The sequence below is a fragment of the Triticum dicoccoides genome, chromosome 6A, assembly GCF_002162155.2.
Source record: "Triticum dicoccoides isolate Atlit2015 ecotype Zavitan chromosome 6A, WEW_v2.0, whole genome shotgun sequence".
NCBI lineage: Eukaryota > Viridiplantae > Streptophyta > Magnoliopsida > Poales > Poaceae > Triticum > Triticum dicoccoides.
This window is the reverse complement of record NC_041390.1, coordinates 218,847,142-218,854,767: the sequence shown is the minus strand read 5'-3', so window position 1 is coordinate 218,854,767 and position 7,626 is coordinate 218,847,142.

Below are 7,626 nucleotides of genomic sequence, written 5' to 3'. Positions count from 1 at the left end.
GGGGGAGATGATGATAGTGATGATCACGAGCATGAGGACGAGCAGAACTTATATACTCAGTGGCGCCTGGCAACTAGTTCTAATGGATCACCTCTTCTTGTTTGTATACAGTGCACTGTGATTATTACTACTAAGGTAGAAGGTGTTCTCTCCCATGGTCACCCTCTCTGGACCTATTCCAACACCCGTTGCAGGGTATTCGGGATGGATACTAGTGTGCTAGTGCCAACACCTTCTCCCTGGTACAATATTGATAGTCTTGGAGAAAACTCGCTCTTCCTTGGACAAAACTATCTAATGATGGTGAAAGGTGATCCAGCTGCTGTTGACACAACGTTACTACCATTTATGAGAAGCAACTGTATCTATACCTTGGACATTGCGGTGGTTCCCTACCTGGTCCTGATATATGCCGCTTCAGCCTGGATGATCAGTCCTGCATTGCTCTCGATATTGACAATAGCTGGCCCTTCCCAGAGCACCTATGGTTCAAAGCAAGTGTTTCCAACGCCGAGGATTGGTTGAGTTGAAGTTCATTTCATTGCTTGTTATTTGTTGTGTGATGAAAACTTTAGTATTTACTAGAATGTTTTGTTGGAAATAATCTATAATCCAACATGTATCATCATTGTCGTTGTGTGTTGATGACTTGTTGTATGTAACGAATGGTACATTTGCAAATGCGTGTCATAGACTCAATTTATGAATGGTTTTCGAGTCACTTCTTGGAGTGTGAGTACCGTAGTAGTATAGCCAGCATCCGGTTAGTATATGAAGTTGACTCATCACATAGAGCCAACCTAATATTGGAGTACCAGATCTGAGATGCCACGTGTACCAGATGAATGACTCCAAGTTCGACCACAGTGATGCTAGGTGCCAGCCGAGGAACACTGTTGGAGAGACCCCCCTCATAATTTTCCTACATTGGTCGTTTGATTCAAAGGATAGAATGCTATAGGATTTTTTCCCTATGTAATCATGTTTTAGTTGGCAATCTAGCATCCACTCCAACTTTTGTTTCACTTCCTTTGATCCTACAAAGAGAGTACTTGCTCTAAATGATGTGCCGCTACAAGAGCCGCCTATATTAATTAACCATGCTCTAAAAAGGTGGACCAGCTTTGGCTATAGTAGTACTGTACTAGGTTAGTAGGTGACCTTGCGCTTGGCTCTTCTCCTCTTCCAGAAGTCGAACAATAATGATGGTACTACTTCTGGAAATCTGACACCAAATGAACTCCTGCACGTCCACCGCTTGTAAGCAAAAGTTTCTCCTCGTGCTGCGAGCCACCGCGCACGTGTTGGCGAGGGAGAAGGTGTAGTAAGCAAGCATCTCATCGTTATGTGAGTTGACGGGACACATCAAAGTTACATATTTATTAGTACTCTCTAAAAAAAGGGCTGACCATGTCCATGGCTACCATCCCGTGCTATATCATTGAGTACATGCACTATTCACGTGCCATCGAGGAGAAAAAATATTACGTAGTACTAGGTGCCATCGAAGTGCACGACTCACTTACGCACTGCATATCTCCATTTTCCTGCACGACACGGCACCTTGATGCTAGATGTCCCCCATGTCATGGAGGCATATAGCATGATTTTGTAAAATGGAGGCATATAGAGGTCCCGCGTGCCGGCAACAGGATGAACAAAGCTCATGTCTTAAACGAAAGAGTGGAAGAACATAGATTCCCGACGACCGAGAAGGAGCTACAAACCCCGGGGTGGAGCGTCTGCACTCATAATATTTTATATTATTCAACGATATAAAATCAACCAAATCTCTCCACATTCCTATACCATTCTATAGTACTATGAGAATAACTTTGAACGTAAGCCATTGGTTCACTCTATCCAATGGTCATAGTTGGAAAATCCAAACAAAACCAAGCATTGGGTCAACTCTTTTTTCGAGATCAACTCTTTTAGCACTTAGATTGTTGCCGCCTGCCCACCTAGCCCACCTATATATCCGCTCATGTGTGATGGCCACAGGAGCTATCCACTCAGATTGTATGTTAAAAAATAATGGTCGATAACTAATGTGGCAACTCGGGCCAACGCGGCCAGATCGCATTTTGCACGAGAAATTACACACCATATTTCGTTGACATGTGGTCCCATTCCAACATGTCAGTGAGATGACAGTGAGACCTTATGTACAATTTCCGAAAGGATGTGTAGGCCGGGGCGCCTCTTCGTGTACCGTGGCATACTGGCAACCGTCCATCGACTCTTCGCCTTTCCCTCTCAATTTGGAAATGTTGTTGCACACTCTTCCTCCCTCCTCCATTTGCCTTCACCCTTCCTTCTGTCATTGTTCAATCGTCTTCTCCATGGAGGGAACAAGCTGGAAACGACCCCATTATACTTGCCCCGATCTGAAAGATGACATGGTGGGGGAACTCATTGATCGGTGCGACGTCATCACCTCGGCTAGCATGGCAGGTTCATTCAAGAACATTCTCGACTCAACTAATAACATCATTACAAGGAACCCAAGGTTCCAGGAGCAGTTTGATCTCCCCTATCTTCTTTGTCATGACCCTACTGACTGGCGCGGGGACGAGGGAAGCCTCGCCTTGTGCAAGTTGATGCCGCTTGATAATGATACGTATGATGTTAAGATGCCATCGCTTGAGGGCAAGGCTTGGGCAGGCGCAAATGGAGTTTGTGTTGTTTATATTGGGTACACTTGCGAGTGGGAACTTGTGAATGTGTACACTCGTCAGCGGATTCCAGTTCCAAAAATCTCCGAGTGCCCTGAGGTTGAGCACATAGATGATCTACGTACGTTCAAATATGATCATGGTGACTGTCGTCTACGGAAGATAGCAATTTCTCAAGTTCCAAACCGCTCTTGGAATTACAAGAACTATCAAGTTGTTGCTATCTTCAAAAAGTTTGTTGCCGTCCTTCGTGGTTCGACTGGATGGATATTGCTCAAAAATCTGCTTCTATACACGGATGTGTACTGTGATGCAATTGAATACGAGGGTCTTGTCGTGGAATTGTCATGTCAGATGTCCTAGCGGAAGGACTTAGTCGTGAGGCCAACGCATCTATGTGGTAGCTTGAGAGGGGTTGAGCGGAATCAAGAAACACAACACAAGACGAGGATTTAGACAGCTTCGGGCCCCGGGAAACATCATCCGGTAACAACCCTACATGTTGTTTGAGGCTAGATCTCATTATCATCACGAGGGAGTCACCGTAAACCGGCTCTCCTCTAATTGTGTCTAGCCCTAGAGATTGTTGTTTGCGTGTCCCTCTTTGGGGAGCCCTGCCCCTCCTTATATAAGTTAAAGGGGCGGGTTACATGTAGAGTCCATCTCGGACTAAGACTTAAACTATTTTGATTTCCCTTCCTGGGCTTCTTAACGTTTGCCGGTTTAACATTGTTTGCCGGGTTATGATTGTCTGCCGGTTTAACATTGTCTGCCGGGTTATGATTGACTTAACACCTGCCGGTGCTACCATCTTTCTTAACTCTGCCGGTTTAACACTCGCGGTTTACTGTCTTTCTTAGCCATCTGTCTTAACTGTCTGCCAGTTTACCGTCTGTCTTAGCCATCTGTCTTGACTCTTTGTCTTAACTCTCCGCCGGTTTACCAAGTCCCAGCTGGTTTACAACTCCAGCCGAGTCATACCGCGGGGTATATCCCCGACATTAGCTCCCAGTTTAATTTGGATTTATCCATGTTAAGCTGATCCTGAGCATCTTTAAATTCTTGTCATTTCCTTATAGAAAATCCGGGTCATAGGCCAGCTTCATAATCAATTTGCTTACATTGGTTTGTCACAGAGAAATATTATGAAGAACAACTTCTTTGACTCAGCTCCCAATGACTTGACAAAAATATTGGTCCTTGAAATCCTCATGTGATCTTCAGCCGGTTTAAGAATGTAAAACTTGCTGGTTTATTATTGCCAAGATCACCGGTTTTATAAATATTGATAGCACCGGGTCATACTTGTAGTTAACATCCATCTTGAAAATATACCTCTTATATGCCTATCACTTGTAGCCCCCAAGTCTTAAGACGGTAGCATAGCAACAGCTTAAGACTTGCTTCAATATAAATATCATAATCTTGAAGAAATCCAGGTTGTTCATCTTAATCACTAGTCAGAATTGAGTATTCCACATATGTAGCCCCCAAGTGCCGGGTTGTCATGCTTGCAGCAACCTGGGACTTGTAATTGCTTGATGCTCATAAAAACTTCAACCAGTGTAGCCCCCAAGGGCCGGGTCATTATGCAATAATGAGCAGGGACTTTGTAAATATAATCTTGTAAACTTTGAACAGCAACATGTAGCCCCCAAGGGCCGGCTCAATAAGATAATATTGAGTTGGGACTTCATATATACTTCATTGAGAATAACATTATACGATGTAACCCCCATCATGGGGCTTGAACCCACGTCCACAAGGTTGAGAGCTTTGTTCTTTACCAACTGAGGAGTGGATCCTTCAATAATAGATGAAAATTTGTGTAGCTTGAATTGTTGACAGGAGCAATTGGTAGCCCCCAAGGGCCGGCTCATTACTATGTGATGAGTCAAGTCTTTAATAAGTGAGCAAACAATGACTTTGCATTAGCCCCTAAGTGTCATGGTGCATGCTTGCAGCGACATGAGACTTGTGTATTTGATGTAATCCTAACTTGACTAATGTAGCCCCCAAGTGCCGGGTCATAAGCCTGCAGCGACTCGGGACTATTCCTTCAATTATAGAATAAATCATATCCATTGATAATATGATAGTCATTGCGCTAAAGCGACTTTGAAAACCTTAATCATAATACTGGTTATTGATAACCATAATAAAATCCAGCCGTGTTGGCTATTAAAGATTTTGAATAACATAACCTTGTTTGAAAACCGATTCCTGTCATATAAATCGGTATATCCATGCACATATGATACATGTTGTGATGATGTAATGATGATGCAACGTATGATATAATATATGATGATGTATATGTATGATCAAGAGGGTTTAAGCTATGGTGCGGATACGACTAGAGCCCCCAAGTAGTCATAATTGTGGCATTGCGCCAATCACGAGGTGTACCTATGGTTCGAATATGACCAAGCCCCCAAGTGACTTCCCTAGTGCCCTTATGCCTATCAAGAGGTGTAACTATGCTTCGAACCCATAGCTCCCAAGTGATTTTCCTGGCGGCCTTATGCCTATCAAGAGGTGTAGCTATGGTTCGGATATGACCAAGCCCCCAAGTGATTTTCCTGGTGCCCTTTGTTGGAAATATGCCCTAGAGGCAATAATAAAAGTATTATTATTATATTTCCTTGTTCATGATAATTGTCTTTTATTCATGCTTTAACTGTATTATCCGGAAATCGTAATACACGTGTGAATACATAGACCACAATATGTCCCTAGTGAGCCTCTAGTTGACTAGCTCGTTGTGATCAACAGATAGTCATGGTTTCCTGGCTATGGACATTGGATGTCGTTGATAACGGGATTACATCATTAGGAGAATGATGTGATGGACAAGACCCAATCCTAAGACTAGCACAAAAGATCGTGTAGTTCATTTGCTAGAGCTTTGCCAATGTCAAGTATCTCTTCCTTTGACCATGAGATCGTGTAACTCCTGGATACCGTAGGAGTGCTTTGGGTGTATCAAACGTCACAACGTAACTGGGTGACTATAAAGGTGCACTACAGGTATCCTCGAAAGTATCTATTGTTTTATACGGATCGAGACTGGGATTTGTCACTCCGTGTAAACGGAGAGGTATCTCTGGGCCCACTCGGTAGGACATCATCATATGCGCAATGTGACCAAGGAGTTGATCACGGGATGATGTGTTACGGAACGAGTAAAGTGACTTGCCGGTAACGAGATTGAACAAGGTATCGGTATACCGACGATCGAATCTCGGGCAAGTAACATACCGATAGACAAAGGGAATTGTATACGGGATCGATTGAGTCCTTGACATCGTGGTTCATCCGATGAGATCATCGTGGAACATGTGGGAGCCAACATGGGTATCCAGATCCCGCTGCTGGTTATTGACCGGAGAACGTCTCGGTCATGTCTGCATGTCTCCTGAACCCGTAGGGTCTACACACTTAAGGTTCGATGACGCTAGGGTTATAAAGGAAGCTTGTATGTGGTTACCGAATGTTGTTCGGAGTCCCGGATGAGATCCCGGACGTCACGAGGAGTTCCAGAATGGTCCGGAGGTAAAGATTTATATATAGGAAGTCCTGTTTCGGCCATCGGGACAAGTTTCGGGGTCATCGGTATTGTACCGGGACCACCGGAAGGGTCCCGGGGGCCCACCGGGTGGGGCCACCTGCCCCGGGGGGCCACATGGGCTGTAGGGGGTGCGCCTTGGCCTACATGGGCCAAGGGCACCAGCCCCTAGAGGCTCATGCGCCAAGATAAAGGAAAAAGGGGAGAGTCCTAAAGGGGGAAGGCACCTCCGAGGTGCCTTGGGGAGGATGGACTCCTCCCCCCTCCTTAGCCGCACCCCTTTCTTGGAGTAGGGGGCAAGGCTGCGCCTCCCCCTTCTCCCCTGCCCCTATATGTAGTGCAGGGGAGGGAGGGCATCCATACCTGAGCCCTTGGCGCCTCCCTCCCTCCCGTGACACCTCCTCCTCTCCCGTAGGTGCTTGGCGAAGCCCTGCGGGATTGCCACGCTCCTCCACCACCACCACGCCGTTGTGCTGCTGTTGGATGGAGTCTTCCTCAACCTCTCCCTCTCTCCTTGCTGGATCAAGGCGTGGGAGACGTCACCGGGCTGTACGTGTGTTGAACGCGGAGGTGCCGTGCGTTCGGCACTTGATCATCGATGATCTGAATCACGACGAGTACGACTCCATCAACCCCGTTCACTTGAACGCTTCCGCTTAGCGATCTACAAGGGTATGTAGATGCACTCTCCTTCTACTCGTAGCTAGTTTCTCCATAGATAGATCTTGGTGACGCGTAGGAAAATTTTGAATTTCTGCTACGTTCCCCAACAGTGGCATCATGAGCTAGGTCTATTGCGTAGATTCTTTGCACGAGTAGAACACAAAGTAGTTGTGGGCGTTGATTTTGTTCAATATGCTTACCGTTACTAGTCCAATCTTGTTTCGACGGTATTGTGGGATGAAGCGGCCCGGACCGACCTTACACGTACTCTTACGTGAGACAGGTTCCACCGATTGACATGCACTTGGTGCATAAGGTGGCTAGCGGGTGCCAGTCTCTCCCACTTTAGTCGGAACGGATTTGATGAAAAGGGTCCTTATGAAGGGTAAATAGCAATTGGCATATCACGTTGTGGTCTTGCGTAGGTAAGAAACGTTCTTGCTAGAAACCCATAGCAGCCACGTAAAACATGCAACAAGAATTAGAGGACGTCTAACTTGTTTTTGCAGGGAATGCTATGTGATGTGATATGGCCAAGAAGAATGTGATGAATGATATGTGATGTATGAGATTGATCATGTTCTTGTAATAGGATTCACGACTTGCATGTCGATGAGTATGACAACCGGCAGGAGCCATAGGAGTTGTCTTTATTTTTTGTATGACCTGCGTGTCATTGAAGAACGCCATCTAAACTACTTTACTTTATTGCTAAAC